We start from the raw sequence: 17929 nt of genomic DNA, 5'->3' as shown, positions 1-17929 counted from the left end.
ACACCACTGAAGAGAATTCCATTTTTAAAAATAAGCATCAGTTTCCTTGGGATTAGAATTCCAGGGGACAGGCACCTAACAGGTTCTTTCTGGGAATGGAACTTTTCTTCCACCTCTATGGGCCATCTTAATGTCCAAATTACAAAACAACCTCATCCTAGTCAGGGTGTGTAGCCGCAGTTGTCAATAACTTTGATCAATCTCAAGTTATTGACCTACAGAAAAGGTGGAATAGGCTCACATTTGGGGCTTCTACAGGTATCAAAACTATTTATGTATGTGCTGATTCCTGAATGTTCCTATGCCACATTCCATGTGTAGAAATAAAAATATTTGTTGGAGTAATATGGGTCCCCCAGATATTTGAGCCCAGATCATTAGGATTAGCAGTAACCAATTATACTTACTGAGACAATTCTCTGGTACTCATTTGTGGTTTTGAGAAAGGGTTATGAAGAGGTGTTTAATCTTCAAAATAAACTAACATGATCAAAAAAAGACAGCAGTATATCATGTTTATTTACAAATACGATTTATTACTCAGATTGTCCTGTTTTCCTCCATCATTAGATGACAATATTATTACAATCTGAAAAAAATATTTTACTGATATAACATTTCAATTAATCTTACTTGAGCATCAGTGAGACAGCTCAGTAGGGCATGTCTGTAGTGTACAAAGCTGGAACCTGACCATATCAACATATGAAGATGGCAACAGAAGGTCCCTCAAAGTTGTCCTCCACGCTAAACAGATCTGCTAGGGTTACAAATCCCCTGATCATATTACAGACACAGACAACAGAAATATTTTTGTTTTTTTTAAAAATAAATCTCACTGCCATTAAATTCTCTGGCGTCTCATTTCCATTAAATTATCTGGCATCTTTTAGAAGGCAATACTTCAAGATGAAGTGACAGATAACTAAAGGGGACATGAAGGAGCACAGAACACAAAATATACACATATCTATAGCACATTAGGCTATGTTATGATTATACATTGATTACTTATTACCTTATTTTTATAACACTTCTACCAAATAGATGAAAATCCTGATTTGTATACACACAATACAAACCACAACCACAATTGAAGTATTTGGTATTTAAGTATATTTACATAGTATTTCTCAGGTATGAACTCTTTCATACTTTTGTAGGTCATTTTGATAGATAAAGGCTTTACTACATTGATTATATTATTATGGTTTTTTTTTTTTAGATTGAATTCTTTTGACTTCGAAGGCATGATTTCATGAAAAGGCTTTATCACATTGATTACATTCATAGTGCTTTTCCCCACTCTGTGTTCTTTTATGACATTGAAGACTACTGTGATTTACAAAGGCTTTCTCACATTGATTACATTTGTTTCTCTCCACTATGTGTTCTTTTATGGTATTGAAGACTATTGTGATGTGCAAAGGCTTTATCACATTGATTACATTTATAAGGCTTCTCTCCAGTATGTGATCTTTTATGGCGTTGAAGACTATTGTGATATGGAAAGTCTTTATCACATTGATTACATTTGTAGGATTTCTCTCCAGTATGTCTTCTTTCATGTAATTGAAGATAATTGTGTGTGGCAAAGCCTTTACCACATTGAATACATTCATAAGGTTTCTCTCCTGTATGTGTTCTTTCATGTACTCGGAGATAATTCTGTTGTGCAAAGGCTTTATCACAGTGATTACATTTGTAGGGTTTCTTTCCAGTATGGGTTCTTGCATGTATTTGAAGATACCAGTGTGTGGCAAAGCCTTTACCACACTGAATACATTCATAAGGTTTCTCTCCAGAATGTGTTCTTCTGTGTCGTTGAAGACTACCATGTTGTGTGAAGGCTTTATCACATTGATTACATTTATAAGGTTTCTCTCCAGTATGTGTTCTTTCATGTTTTATGATATTATTGTAATAGGCAAAGGCTTTATTGCAGTGATTACATTTGTACGGTTTCTCTCCAGTATGTGTTCTCTTATGTATTTTCAGATAACTAGGATTTGCAAAGCCTTTACCACATTGAGTACATTCATAAGGTTTCTCTCCAGAATGTGTTCTTTTATGCTGTTGAAGACTACTGTATTGTGCAAAGGCTTTATCACATTGATTACATTTGTGGGGTTTCTCACTAGTATGTGTTCTTTTATGGTAATGAAGACAAATGTGCTGTGCAAATGCTTTACCACAGTGATAACATTTGTAGGGGTTCTCTTTAGTATGTATTCTTTTATGGTATTGAAGACTATTGTATTGAGCAAAGGCTTTATTACATTGATTACATTTGTAGGGTTTCTCTCCAGTATGTGTTCTTTCATGTGCTTGGAGACTACTGTAATATGCAAAGGCTTTACCACAATGATTACATTTATAAGGTTTCTCTCCACTATGTTTTCTTTTATGTACTCGGAGATGACTTTGTTGTGCAAATGCTTTACCACACTGATTACATTTGTAGGGTTTCTCTCCAGTATGTGTTCTTTTATGTATTTTAAGATAAGTGTGATTAGCAAAGCCTTTACCACATTGAGTACATTCATAAGGTTTTTCTTCAGCATGTCTTCTCTTCTGCATTCCAAGAAAACTGTGACATGTAAAGACTTTATCACACCGAATATCCTGAGAGAGTTCCTCTCCAGTGCAAATTTCTTCATGCCTGAAAAGATAATTGTTACATGAAAATGCTTTATGACAATTAATAAACTGATGAATAATGAATAATTTTCACCATATGAATTCACTTTACAATTTGGTCTAATTTTAAAGAGGAATTAGATCTTAAAGTTTTCACTTTGTTTACACCCACTGTGTTCCCCTTTATTATGGGTTGTTTTGCATCTTTAAAGATACCTGTGATGGTAGGAGTCTTTATTAACACAACTTACTGATGTATTTGATTAGCTAATGCCCCCATAGACTCAAGTATTGGAACGTTTGGTCCATAGGTATTTGTACTACTAGATAATACATGTGACCTTGTTGGAGTAGGTGTGATCTTGTTGGAGGAAGTGTGTCACTCTTGAGGTAAGCCTTGAAGTGCTCTAGGTTCAAGCTATGCCTAGGGTGTCACACAGTCTCCTTCTGCAGCCTGTAGACAAGGATGTAGAATGCACATCTACCTCTCCAGCATCACATATGCCTGCATGCCACCATGTTTCTTGTCATTATGATAATAGAATAAATCTTTCAAACTCTTAACCAGTCCCAATTACATGATTTCATTTTTAAGAGTTACTGTGGTCTGACCAGGCAGTGGCGGTGCATGCCTTTAATCCCAGTACTCAGGAGGCAGACACAGGCAGATCTCTGCGAGTTCAGTGACAGTCTGTTGCATAAGAGCTAGTTCCAGGACAGCTAGTGCTGTTACACAGAGAAATCATGTCTCAAAAAATAAAATAAAATAAAATAAAATAAAGGGGAGTTACCATGGTAATACTGTTCATTGACAGCAGCAACAGATGACCTAAATAAGACACTCACATATATAGTATTCTTTTTCTATGAGGTCTTTACACGTATTTGAAGAGAACAGTAAGAACTCAAAGTTCACCGTACTGATTGCATTCATAAATTATCTGACTCTGTGTGTCATACTATATTTGTAAAGTGAACAGGAACAAACAGAAGAATTTCCACATTCCTAGTACTCACTGGCATTTTCTGAAAGATGAGTTTGCTGATGAATCCCCAATGAAGTTGGAAAGGCAATTAACTGTGAACTGTATACTTATTATTCAGAAAGTATACTCAAAATAGGCACTCCTACATTTTTTAAAATTTGCCTCTTTCCATCTCCCTATGCTCACATGGCTTATATCTATTGTAACATATGATATACCCAGTAAAGGAAACAAAAGTTTTCCATGTCACATTCATTCAGTTTGATATTTGCTCCCCACAGACATGTGGTATAGGGATTAAATTTTGTCAAGAACAATATTTTTGACTCTCAGAAACTGCCCATCTTGATAAACTTAGTAAAGTCTTTAAATGCATATGAGTAACACAAGTTTACTCTGCACTCTTTGGTTATTAGAAGATTTTGAACATTGAGTATATAATCATCACCTACTCATTGTGTGCACACTACAAAATGTCTGTGTGCTATAAAAGTAAATGGATCGGAAATTTAGTGGCATAGCTCTAATGGAGCTATGATTCAAATGGTGATATCTGTTAAGACATTGCGTTGTTCTCTTCTTTCTAAGAGGAATGCACTGCTAACATGAATTCATTACCTTACATTGAGGGACATGGTTAGGTGCTAATTAGATATCAATATGCGGTAAATAAATAAATCTGTGCTTGCTACACTATTGCATCTCCTTAAAACTTCCAGGACACATTAAAATTTCCTCAGAGACACATTTGTGAGTGACTGTACATGAAAATTACCTTCCATGTTGTGGAGAAATTTGATCAGGTTCTTCAATATTATGGTCTTCCCAATTGTTGGCTAAAATACAATACCAGAAAATATATGAAATATTTCAGAAATACTGCAAAATTTAAAATAATATCTTCAGTTCACCTTAGAATCATGACTGATTTATTACCGTCATTCTCCCATTTTTGCAATCAAAAGTGCAAACAAAAAAAATCACTTGGCAAGAAAGAGTTGTACCCTTATTTAAAAAATGAAGTAAAATTCACAGTCTTACCTATAGCAGTGAGGTTCCTGTAGGTCTCCAGCATCACTTCTTTGTAAAGATTTTTCTGGGAAGGGTCCAGCAAAGCCCATTCTCCCGAAGTGAAATGTATATACACATCATCATATGTCACTGCATTCTAAAATGACGATATATAAATAGGGGTAAAAGAAAAAGCATACTACTGATCACACTGTAAATGTATGCTTCTTCAAAAATATATTTATGTAATTCTGCTGTTTCTCACTCTTATTCCATGACACAGAAGTTCTAATGCATCGCAACGTCATTGTGAATGAAGCTGAGTGAGATTCACTTGTCATTTCTGCATATTGAGAATAGGATACAGTCTTGCAGGAGAAATGATTATTAAGTGACAGAAAGAGAGTGACAAGCAAGCAGACCAACAATACTGATCACACTCGAGAGAAATCATAGAAAAAAGATGAACAAGGTAGTTGTTTTGGTTCATGCCTCTAATCCCAGCACTCAGGAGGCACAGGCCTGTGTATTTCTGCTGTGGAACAAACTTTTTATACACTATGAATATGTATTAATCCCTGAATATGGTGAATAATGATCTCATTGATCTACAGCTGAGCAGGAAGAGGTTAGGTGAGAAAACCAGACTGACAGGATACTGGCAGAAAGGAAGATGGAGGCACAATCAGAGGATGGTCACCCAGCAGAACACCCCATTCTCTAGGCCCTCGATACTGGGGCAAACCATGGCCCCTCAACCACCTATCTTCTCTAGCCAGCCAACAGGTAAGTTCCCTTTATGTAGGCTGCTCCAACAGCCCCATCCCATCGATCGGATCCTGTATGGTACAAGTCCCACTTTGTCCCAAACCCTCCTTTCCCCCGTGACCTCAGAGGAATGCTGAAACACAGGCTGCAAATAAGCACAGAGACCAAGATGTAAGGGACCACCCACCCAGGGGGCACCCCACTCTGTATACCCTCCATACCGGGTCAAAACCTTGGGTCCCCCCGCACCTGCCTCATCTTTTCTAGCCTACCAGGAGGCAAGCTTCTCACAGGTAGGCTGCTCCAACACCCCACCCACATATCAGACCCTCCTATCTGCCACAACTTCTGAAAAACAAGCTGCAGCTACACAGAGTGGACCAAGAAAGGAACTCTGACTGCACAGAGTGGAAGAACAGAGCTAACCACGAGAGAAGACTAAAGAGAGCAGGCCAAGAGAGCTCAGTGCCTACCTGAGACACAGTGACACGGAAGAGCAGACCAAGAACTGTACGTAAACACACAGAGAGCCACTGGAAGAATAGGATCAAGAAGCAGTGACAATGGCGGCATCAATTGGAGGAGGAGATGGGTAGGTGCCAATGCAAGAATTCATTCAACAACATGAAAAGCAACACGGTACCACCAGAAAGCAATGGTCATACAACAGGAAGACTTGATCATCCTAAGCCAGAAGAGGCAGAAGAAAACAAGTTTAAACATAACTTCATGAGGATGACGGATAACTGGATGTCAACATGTAGAAGAATGAAAATAGATCTGTATCTATCCCATCCACAAAACTCAAGTCCAAATCGATTAAAGATCTCAATATAAATTTAACTACATGGAACCTGATAGAAGAGAAAGTGGGAAGCAGCCTTCAATTCATGGGCACAGGAGACTGATTTCTAAATATTACCCCAGTAGCACAGACAAGGAGAAAAACAATAAGTAAATGGGACCTCCTAAAACTGAGAAGCTTCTGTAAAGCAAAGGGCAAAATCAATAAGACAAAAAGGCAGCCTACTGAATGGGAAAAGATCTTCCCTAAAATAAATATAGAACACAAAAATAATAGGAAACATATAACATGTGTTTTATAGAAAAAAATTTTAACTGACTGTTCAAGCTTTATATTTCATACATGTAATGCATGTTACCTTTAAAAGTTTATATATTTTCAGAACAAAGAGACCAAACACCAATTAAAATGAATGACCAAGATGATCCAACATCTCAAAATGCCTCTATTGAAGTTGGTGGGTTCTACATCCAAAACATCTTCAAGGGCACTGCCTCACAAAATTGTCCAGCCTCACAAAATCCTGTCATCAAAAACCTAACAATGAATGATTTTCTTAAAGTTCCCTCAAGATCTCAGTGTCAACAAACAGTAAGTAGTCTAGAGAACGATGTCCAGTCTCCTAAAACATAGTTTATAGATGTTTATATTATCACATAGGAGGGGTAGGTTACAAGTTGTTATTGGTAATAATCAGGAAAAAAGCCAACCAAGGGAGATTATGTGTTCAAAGCAATTTTATTTATATATTTTAGGCAAGCCTTAGCTACAGGAGATATTGCTCCAAACAGAAATAAAAAGCAACAGCACTTGAGAGAAAAGAAATCAAACAATGAATGTTAACTACTGAGATCTGTAAAAGAGTTACAGGCAATGAATGGCCTGTTTCTCAAACCTTTGAGCTTTCTTAACTGTGCCAAGCAGGACTGCACACATATGCATAGGAAAGGTCCCTAATTGCAAACTCAATGTTCCATGACTCAAACTCACCTTCTCAAAGTATATACCCAGCAATCTGGTTTGTCTTCATTCATATTATATGAATTAATACAAAATCACTTCTTTCTGCCACAATTAGGTCCTTTTCCGTAATGGTGACTCTAGCAGCTGATTGCCTACCCTGTCTCCCTCTTCAATGTGAACAATACATGTTTCTCCCTAGTCTTCTTTAAAGGCAGAAACCATAGTCCACTTGCAATTCCTTGTCTTGGGACTGCAGTGGATAGTAGAATACATGACTCAAAGATATAATTTCAAATCTCTAAGCTGGTACAGTCATTTTAAAATTTTAAAGATGTATAAAGATGAAGTGGTTCACTTACACAATAGAGTACTACACAGTGAAAAAAATATGACATCTTGAAATTTGTGGGCAAATGGATAGATTTAGAAATGTCATACTGGGCCGGGAGGTGGTGGCATACGCCTTTAATCCCAGCACTCGGGAGGCAGAGACAGGCGGATCTCTGTGAGTTCGAGGCCAGCCTGGTCTACAAGAGCTAGTTCCAGGACAGGCTCCAAAGCTACAGAGATCCTCACCTTCCTAGACCTGGATGGAGGGGGGAGGACCTTGGACTTCCCACAGGGCAGGGAACCCTGACTGCTCTTTGGACTGGAGAGGGAGGGGGAGGGAGAAAAGGGGGAGGGGGATGGAAATGGCAGGAAGGGAGGAGGTTAAAATTTGTATTAATAATAATAATAATGTCTGTAATAAAATTATATTAAAAAACCCAAAAGAAAGAAAGAAAACATCATACTGATGAGCAGTAAACCAGACCCAGACAAATATAATATGTACACACTCATAAATGGCTTTTAAAAATGAAGAAAAGAAAAACCAGCCTACAATTCATAATCCTAGAGAACCTAGACAACAAAGAGGACCCTAAGACAGACATGCATGGGAAGTAGAAAAAAAGCAAGATCTCCAGAGAGTTTAGGGATCATGGCAGAGGGTAGAAGGGGACAGGGGAGGAAAAGGGGAGTGAAAAAGATATATAGCTCAATAAAAATAATAAAAAAGAAATAATGAAAAAATTAAAGATGTAATATAGAGGACAGCAAGGTCTTTGACCTGGAAAACAACAGACTGGCATCAAGGCAACCTAGGTTGAAATGAGAGAGCTTGTTTCAAAAACATTTAATAGTCTAGAAGTGCAGCTATTTACAATTAATATGCCTTCCAGGGAGAAATCACTCAACATACTTCAGTGTTTAATGAAAAATTCTCTTTAATGATAGCATGCATCCATCTCTCACTAATGATGAAAGCGGAGAGAACCTAGAACAGATTTTGAATACCACATATGTTGTCATCCTTAAGTCTTTTAGGTTAGGGCTTCAAGTGACACTTTGAACAATTTAAATAGGGACAGGAGACTAAGTAGTCTCTGAGCCACTAACTAAGCAGATGGGAGACTTACACATGAAAATATTCCTCAAATTATTTTTTAAGTATACCAGTGACCAGGCCATTCTTCAGTGATATACAAGCTATTTCTCTTTTCTTTCTTTCCTTTTTTTTTCTTTCTTTCTTTTTTTTTTTTTGTTTGGTTTTTTCGGACAGAGTTTTGCTGTAGTTTTGGAGACTGTTGTGGAACTTACTCTCTAGTCAGGCATTGAATTCAAAGAGATCTGCCCACCTCTGACTCACTAGTGCTGGGATTAAAGGCATGTGTCACTACTGCCAGGATACAAGCAAAACCTAAGGCCAAGTAAGCTTCTTAAAAAGAACAGTACCTTACAGATTCAACACAATGCCCATCAAAATCTCAGCAAAAATTTTCAAAGACCTCGAAAGAATGGTACGTAACTTCATATGGAAAAGCAAAAAACCCTGGTTAGCCAAAACAATCCTGTACAATAAAAAACTTCTGGAGGCATCACAATCCCTGACTTCAAACTCTATTATAGAGCTACAATACTGAAAACAGCCTGGTATTGGCATAAGAACAGACAGGAGGATGAATGGAACTGAATAGAAGACCCGGATATCAATCCACACATCTTCGAACACCTGATTTTGGACAAGGAAGCAAAAAATATCAAATGAAAAAAAGAAAGCATATTTAACAAGTGGTGCTTGCATAACTGGATATCAACATGTGGAAAAATGAAAACAGACCCATATCTATCACCATGCACAAAACTCAAGTCCAAATGGATCAAAGACCTCAACATAAAGCCAGCCACAATGAACTTCATAGAAGAGAAAGTGGGAAGTACACTTGAATGCATTGGCACAGGAGACCACTTCCTAAATATAACCCCAGAAGCACAGACACTGAAATAATTAATAAATGGGACCTCCTGAAACTGAAACCCACATCAGACAGAGGTCTGATCTCCAAAATATACAAAGAACTCAAGAAATTGGACACCAAAAGAACACATAATCCATAAGAAAAAAAATGGAGTACAGACCTAAACAGAGACCTCTCAACAGAGGAATCTAAAATGGCTGAAAGACTCTTAAGGAAATGTTCAACATCCTTAGTCACCAGAGAAATGAAAATCAAAACAACTCTGAGATTCCATCTTACACCTGTAAGAATGGCCAAGATCAAAAACACTGATGACAACTTATGCTGGAGAGGTTGTGGGGTAAAGGGAACACTTCTGCATTGCTGGTGGGAATGCAAGCTGGCACAGACCCTCTGGATGTCAGTGTGGCAATTTCTCAGAAAATTAGGAAACAACCTTCCTCAAGACCAAGTAATCCCACTTTTGGGTATATATCCAAAGGATGCTCAATAGTGCCACAAGGATATGTGCTCAACTATGTTTATAGCATCTTTGTTTGTCATAGCCAGAACCTAGAAACAACCTAAATGCCCTTCACCTGAAAAATGGATTAGGAAAATATGGTACAATTTACACAATGGAGTACTATACAGCAGAAAAAAATAACATCTTGAATTTTGCAGGAAAATGGATGGAGCTAGAAAACATTATTTTGAGTGTGGTAACACAAACACAGGAAGACAATTATCACATGTACTCATTCATAGGTGGTTTTTAATTTTTTGTATCATAACTATAAATTATCTTTAATTTCTAGGTTAGAGGTCAATTGATACTGGCTATGCAGATTGTTGCACTCTGTCCCCAGTAGCTACAAGTGTGTTATATTAACAGTGTGTGGCTTTTGGGGATGTGGCCCAACTGGTAGAGTTCTTGCCTAGGATGCACAAGAAGCCCTGGGTTTTATTCCCAACACTGCATAGAATCAGATACAGTGGCACACACCTAAAACCCCTGCACTTGCCTGCAGCTCCCATACCTGGGCAGTGGAGGCAGGAGGATCATCTGCCCTTCCCCTCTGTGCCCTCTCACCTTCTTCCCTTCCCTGATGTGCTTCACCGGTGACAATATCAATGCCCCGGTCAATGTGTCAGGCCGAAAGCACCCATCAATGGTCCAAGGGAAGCAGTTGAAGATGTGTCTCCCCATGACGCCCGTGGTGCTCCACCTGGTCATGTCTCAGGTACCTCATAGGTGGTTTTTAAACATAAAGCAAAGAAAGCCAGCCTACAAACCACAATCCCAGAGAACTTAGACAACAATGAGGACACTAAAAGAGACTTACATAGATTTAATCTACATGGGAAGTAGAAAGTAAAAACAGACAAGATCCCCTGAGTGAATTGGGAGCAAGGGGACCTTGGGGGAAGATTGAAGAGGGAGGGGAACAGAGAAAAAAGTAGAGCTCAATAAATATCCAAAAAAAAAAAAAGACTCACTGATGGGTGGCGGCTGCGCACACCTTTATTCCCCCCCCCCCCCCCCCCCCCCCCCCCCCCCCCCCCGCACAGAGATCAGCCAACAGAGGCAGCGGGAGCTCTGTGAGTTCAGGACAGCCTGGTCTACAAGAGCTAGTTTTATAGTTTCAGGACAGGCTCCAAAGCTACAGAGAAACCCTATCTCGGAAAAAAATAAAGAACAGTATCTTACAGGGGGGAAATGGAGAACTTGTAGGAAGCCAGCAGAAACTGACGTACAGTGGAACAAACACAGGAGAAGGCCAATCAAACAAGGCTTCTCAAGGATATTGCTGACTGAGCCCACAGTCCTTTCAGGATTGATAATCATATCTCCATGTGAATGATGAGTTGTGTTCTCAGAATCTGAAAGAACCCCACCCTTAAGGCCCTGGCACCAGACCACAACCAGCTCTTGCCAGAACAGTCCTGCTTTAAGGGAAGGAGCTCTGTTTTAATACATCAGGCTCCTAGGGAAAGCTATCAAGGCCTAGACCCCAAGATGTTACTGGCTACTCTAAGCACGTTCCTGGATTTGAGAAGGGGCTAGCTAGTCTTTCTTCTCCATTCAGAAGATCCTCGAAGTTAGTCTGATTGATCAGGACAGCCCTCAACACAACAGTGTGTTTCCTTTTCAAATGATTAACACCAGGTATCTTGCCCAACAGGCAGAACTATGCTTTTGTTAAGAAAAAAACCAACTGGTCGGGCAGAGGTGGCACATGCCTTTAATTTCAGCACTCGGGAGGCAGAGACAAGAAGATCTCTGTGAATCTGAGGCCAGCCTGGTCTACAAGAGCTAGTTCCAGAACAAGCTCCAAAGCTACAGAAAAACCTACAGAAAAACCATCTCAAAAAAATCAAAAAAGAAAGAAAAAGAAAAGCAAACTGGACCTTTCTGGCAGAACAGCCTTTATATTGGTTGTAATCTTGTAAAGACACCTAAGGAACTTGTTAGAAGCCTGTTCTTTGAGAAGGGGAAGAGCCTAGTGGGAAGTTGTATAACCGGGTTGTCTCATGGCAGTTGTTTATAGCTAAATGTCCGGAAGATCCTGGTGAACAAATCTGTATTCTAGCATCCTAATCTCTAAGAGATGTGCTTGGTATATACTTACCTTTGAGGTATTTTAGAGGCAGCCCTCGTTATGACTTAAATTCTGTGACTTATTATATCTTAAGCATTGGTTATTCCTTTATATCACAAGTTCTACTCTTGGCTGGGCCGTGGTGGTGCACACCTTTAATCCCAGCAAAGAAGAGTCAGAGTACAGCACTTGGGAGGCAGAGGCAGGAGGATCTCTGTGAGTTCGAGACCAGCCTGGTCTACAAGAGCTAGTTCCAAGACAGGCTCCAAAACCACAGAGAAACCCTGTCTCGAAAAACCAAACCAAACCAAACCAAAACAAAACAAAAAAACAAACAAAACAAAACAAAAAAATAAAAAAAACAAAAAAACAGAAAAAAAAAACGAGTTCTACTCTTGTATAAGACAGCTTAGTAATGGACTGCTACCCAACACAAGAGATGCCCTTTACAACTTCCACAAAATTGAATCCAAATGGATTTCGTACCTAAAACTTAAAAGTGCAAAGTTCTAGAATATATTAAGGAAAGTAGTCCTGAGCCTGGCGGTGGTGGTGCACGCTTTTAATTCCAGTACTCTGGAGGCAGAGGCAGGGGGGTCTCTGTGAGTTCGGGGCCAACCATGTGTCGAGAAAACGGTAAAAAAAGAAAAAAAGAAAGTAGGCCTCTCTGATTTTTGGCAAAACCTTGCATGGATGCACAGAAAAGCAAGCTGTCCTTGACCACAAAGATGATTCTACACACAGCTCCCGATGCTCTGCGCAGATGCAGTCCACAAAGTGAAGTTATTCAGTGACAGTTATTTGCATCCAGGGAGTTGCAAGGTCCGCAAGGGACCTCACAGGACACCTAATCTGGCCCCAGGTTCCCACCCAGCCCTTGCAAGGACTCGCCACACCAGCTCCTCTCGAGCACAGCAACTTCTTCGTTTCTGGATCCCACAGCCCAGTGCTCACCTTGTCAGAGTTTCCCAGCTCACCCATGCTGCCTGCACAGCTCCCTGCAGCAAGAGCCACAACGCAGCACACAAACCCACTACTCGTGCTCCAAAACAGACAAGGCGGTAATATGGCACCCGGAAGAGTCCGGTACTACCTCTGATTGGCAGCTTGTCCTAGAAGCTCTGATTGGCTAGGGAGGCCTGAATGACAGCAGCACTTCCCTTAGGATTGCGATGTGCTTAAAGACACAGCACAGTGGTTGCTGGCCCTGCCTTCTTTGCCAAACAAAGTCCTGCAGAGGTTTGCATTTCAGTAACACTTGACCCTGGATCAAATGTTTGACCCTGCAAACTTTCTTCACTCCACAGGCGCGTCCCATTCTTCCTGTTGGGCTCAAGGTGTGGAACAGAATGATTTCCCTTTCCCACAGGAGGAAGGGGGTCTAGAATATTCACAGTTAAGGAGAGGTTTTAGGATACAAAAGGGGGATCATGTTCTGTAGCTTCAGCCTGAGTTCAGATAAATTGCCAGTACTTTTCACCTGAATGTCACTAGGACTTCAATCACGTGGGAAATGCAGGAACCAGGTCACAAACAAGGTCTTTCCCCCACCACAAAGGTGGATGATAGCTCAATTGCTTTAGGAGATTGATTTGTGAAATTCAGGCCCATCTCTTGACCAATGAATAAAAATGTAGTCTTCAAATTAAGTTGAATAGATAGAGGAAATGTCACAAGGCGGTTGAACTGTTGTTAGCCAGCACAGCTTCCTTGACGGGCAGGTGAAAAGCAAGAAGAAAACAAACAAACAAACCAAAAAAAACCAAAAACCAAAACAAAATAAAAATCCATGGTGGGATTACTCAATGTTTTATACTTGAATGGAACTGGTAGAATAAATATCTATGTATGTAAAACTGGAATTATTAAAATGTCTCACAGGTGTGTTCCAGCTAGCTGGCACAGCAATGGCTGTCTACCAATGCAAAACTGAAGAAGCCTGTAATTTTTCAATCCATAAGGCTGGGTATCTCAGCTTGCCTTCAGTTTACACCAAAAATCCCAACGACTAAGCGTTAAAGAGAGTAAAGGAATGACCTTTCAAGCCACAGACAGGGCAAATCAGGCAAAGAGAAATAGCTTCCTTCTTCAATATTCTTTTTTTTTTAATTAAAATTTCCAACTGCTCCCCGTTTCCCATTTCCCTCCCCCTCCTCCCACATATTGCCCCCTCCCCCCGCTCCCCTCCCCCTATCCCCACTCCACTTCTCCTCCCCCCAGTCCACTCCCCCTCCCTCTCGATACTGAAGAGCAGTCCAATTCAATATTCTTTATATATGTGGGTTGTCACCAGAAGATCTGGCCCAGATTAGGGGAGGATCTTATTACCTCAAAAGTTCCAACTGATGAAGAGTCTTCCTGTTCCAAAACCTTTCATTAAGAAAAATCCCTCACAGGTGTGCATGATTCTTTGGGTTTAGTAAATTCCAGAGGTAGTCAGTTGGACTACCAAGAATAGCCATCACAACAGCGAAGAAAGAGAACCTAAGAAAGATTTCTTATCTACAGGAGGCAATGAGAGTATGGGAATCATTCCCACAGCAACGCTTTTCCTACGTAAGGAATGCATAGGGATTTTGCTTAGGAAGCGTGTACAAGTTCATATAAGGTTCTATCTCTTCCTATGCATGCTCAGCTAACAAATCCAGTTCTGATTTTGGTCACAGTGCAAAAGCAGTGACTTTTAGGGAATCCTTACCTCAAATGACTATAGGAATATGCAGAAATTATAAAAATAAAATGAAAAATGCCTCTTTTTTTTGTTTGTTTTTTGTTTTGTTTGATTGCTTGTTTTTCGAGACAAGGTTTTGCTGTAGCTTTGGAGTCTGTCTTGGAACTAGCTCTTGTAGACCAGGCTGGCCTCGAAATCAAATAGATGATCCACTTGCTTCTGCCTCCCGAGTGTTGGCATGTTCATTTTATACCACAAGGTCTGAAAACCTTTTTTATACCACAGAGCTGAAAACCAAGTAAGTGACACAGTGAAAGAAGATGGATTTGGATCCTGTGCTTTCTGCCAATCATTGTGTATGATCTAAAAGACTGATGTATCAATGTCACAGTTCTCACACACGCAGAGGACAGATGACACAAATCCTGAACACATTAAGAAAAAGCTACACATCAGCCCAGTGGTCACTGCTCTAATTTGGATGGCTATGATGAGCTATCCTAAGCTGAGAATAAGGGTCCTTTTGCCTCTGAGAGGCTACAGCTGCTTCCATACAAAATCAGAAGGAGTTCATTTTAACTAGCCCTGGCTGCAGCTTGGAGAATTCCATTCTTTCCTTTTTTAACCTTGATTTTTCTTTTAGTTATATGGTGTTTTGCCTGCACTTACAATAACTTCAGAGTCCTCCCCCCAAAAAGGGGGGGAGGCGATGCTGGAGACAGGAGTTAGAGCGAATGGTTAGCTACCATGTGGTCTCCTGGAATGGAAACGGGATCATCTGTGACAACTGCCAGTGCTCTTAACTACTGGAACTCTCTCCAGCCCCTCTTCTTTTATTTAAAATTTATTTCTATACATTTTAAATTAAAAGATATTGCACTGTTTTCCCCACTTTTGTCCTCCCTCCAACCATTCCAATATACTTTCTCCTCCAAATTCTTCCTCGTTAAGTGTGTATTAATAAAAATGCTGAAAAATACGAATACAAAATTCTGAATCCATTTTGTTGGTTTTATGTATTTGGTTTAAGGGCTGACAATATTGTGTCAGATACATAATTAGGGAGTTTATTCCTACCTGAGATTAATTTTCTCATACGTAAGAGAATTCAACTTTTTAATGACCATAAGTTGTCTGAACCTTATTTGGCTTCCTTGGACAGGAAACCTAATAAAGAACACAAAACTTAAGTTCAAAAATACCTTAGCACTCAACAATAATAAATATTCCTGCAGATCATAGGGGTTCCATTCTCAGCATATAAAGAAGCTCAGTATTATCTGCAGCTCCAGTTCCAGGGGTTTTGACACCATCTCCTGGCTCCTTAGTCACCATGCATAAACCTGGTGCTGTTGGGCACCCTGTGACCTAGTTTTGGACTAGTATATGAGAGCTTGCCCAATGAGTCTCCAGATAAAGAAAAAGCCCCAGGGGCTCAGTCTCACTGGGAAAAGACCAGTGGACTTCAGAAAAGTGGAGAATACAGCTGCGACTGTGCAAACTACATGTTTTTTCTCTCATAATGTTGATGATTCGCTGGGTCATTTTAGTGTCATTTTATCAGCCATGCATGGGACAGATATGATCAATCTTGGAAACCCATTTTTTTCTCAATTACTGCTCTGTAAAAGTCTTTTCTTTCTTTCTTTCTTTCTTTCTTTCTTTCTTTCTTTCTTTCTTTCTTCTTCTTCTTCTTCTTCTTCTTCTTCTTCTTCTTCTTCTTCTTCCTTCCTTCCTTTCTTTCTTTCTTTTTTTTCTTTTTTGGTTTTTCGAGACAGGGTTTCTTTGTAGCTTTGAAGCCTGTCCTGAAACTAGCTCTTGTAGACCAGGCTGGCCTCGAACTCACAGAGATCCGCCTGCCTCTGCCTCCTGAGTGCTGGGATTAAAGGCATACACCATCACCACCAGGCTACTTCTCAGGTTTTTTGTCTGGTCATGCCAGCTGTTACTTCAGACCATGGCAGATGTTCTGATTCAGGGTTAAAAGGATTGAGAGGAGGACACCCTAATAGATGTAAATACGTTTTGAATGGCATTGTTAATTTTGGAAATGTGTGCCCATGTCATTCCCCTTTTAGTTTTGTAAAGACAGTGTGTACCTGGCTTGATATTTGGATAAGTTAGCAATATGCTAAGTGTTGTTTTTGGTTTAAAGGTGTTTTGATATAAAAGTTGAGAGAAAACATATTTGATGTATTTGTTTTTGCTGGAAGTTAATATTGGAGGATGGAAAAAACTTGCTTGTTAATATGGAAAATCATGTTTTTTCTGATGTATAGATAAAGTAAGCCAGAGCTATTAGGGGCAGGCCACTTGTGTGAAACTCATGTAGTGGTCAGACAATGTGCTTCTTCTCACTAATACCCCTTCCCAACTCAGGACCTGAACCCGAGCTGAAGGTGGACCCCAACAGGGTACAAAAATATACATACAGAAAAAAACACCCACACACATAAAATAATGTCTGAAAGCCTGACAGTGGTGGCACACACCTTTAATTTCAGCACTCAGAGGCAGAGGTAGGCAGACCTCTATGAGTTCAAGGCCAAACTGGTCTTCAGTTTGAGTTGCTGGAAAGCTTGGACAACAAAGAAAAACCATTTCTCAATGAATAGAGAGAGAGAGAGAGAGAGAGAGAGAGAGAGAGAGAGAGAGAGAGAGAAGAAAGACTAAATTTAGACCTGTGAAAAAAACAGCAACAACAAAACCATAAGAAGAGAGGGTTTGCACATCAAACTTAGTGTGGCAGTGCTTTCTTTGAATCAGTGCTCCAGACAGAGAGGCAGGAAGATACATGTGGGTTTTAAAGTATGTACTACATAGTCAATATCACACACACACAGACGAAAAGAACAATACTTAGTAACACACAAGAAGTGGAGGTTGGATAATTGGGACAATGCAATGCCTCTTAAAAAGTCATTTCAGATGGGGGGATTTTACACTGTTTACACTCCAAGTTTTTTCTTTCATCCAATTATTCTATGAAATCAATATTACACTTTTCTTGAACTCTATCTAGTTTACGATTTGAACTAGCTTGTCTGTAAATTAAGCTCTTTGTACACTTTATTTTAGTGCTAAGACCCCAACTATGGCAGCTGAAACAATGCCTTCGAAAGTAAATATTCTAGCCAGCAGCAATGGAGTGAATTTTAAGAATGTTTTTCTGAAATTGTTAGAAATTTTCTTAGAATTGCACT

The 17929-nt window shown here is 39.7% G+C and overlaps 1 pseudogene; it reads right to left on the bottom strand.

Moving 5' to 3' along the window:
- Window positions 1–1256: 1256 nt before the first annotated feature.
- LOC130863198 (zinc finger protein 431-like) lies at window positions 1257–10662 on the bottom strand (annotated as a pseudogene).
- Window positions 10663–17929: the final 7267 nt, after the last annotated feature.

Source organism: Chionomys nivalis, chromosome 20 (assembly GCF_950005125.1).
Source record: "Chionomys nivalis chromosome 20, mChiNiv1.1, whole genome shotgun sequence".
Classification (NCBI taxonomy): Eukaryota; Metazoa; Chordata; class Mammalia; order Rodentia; family Cricetidae; genus Chionomys; species Chionomys nivalis.
Note: the sequence above shows the minus strand (reverse complement) of the source record. Positions and strands in the feature narration are given on the sequence as shown.